Here is a 404-nt window from a genome sequence, read left to right on the forward strand (position 1 = left end):
GCGCCGTGCAGGGTGCAGGCTGCGGGTGCCTTATCCACGTCCCAAAGCCACATCGGTGTCCATCGCTGTCCCCTGCCCTGCCCCCACACCGTCCCCTTGCCCAGCCGTGGCTCCTACCTGCTGCTGGCTCTGCTCCTCCAGGTTGAGCTTGACCTCGAGGGACTGGCGCGCTTCGAGGAAAGCTTTGCGGTGCTTGCGGTCGGCCATGTAGTAGGACATGGTGCCCACCGTGATGGCGCAAAGGTAGATGGCAACGTTGGACAGGATCTTTGGGGACAGAGAAAAGGAGATGGGGGTGAGTGGAGCCGCGGGGAAGCCCGCGCGCACCCCGGGGACGGCACCGCTGTCACCGCAAGTCCCTGTTTGGGCAGCAGAGCCTGATAGATGAGAGTGGAAAAAATATA

This window comes from Pygoscelis adeliae, unplaced genomic scaffold (assembly GCF_000699105.1).
Source record: "Pygoscelis adeliae isolate BGI_AS28 unplaced genomic scaffold, ASM69910v1 Scaffold121, whole genome shotgun sequence".
NCBI classification, from domain to species: domain Eukaryota; kingdom Metazoa; phylum Chordata; class Aves; order Sphenisciformes; family Spheniscidae; genus Pygoscelis; species Pygoscelis adeliae.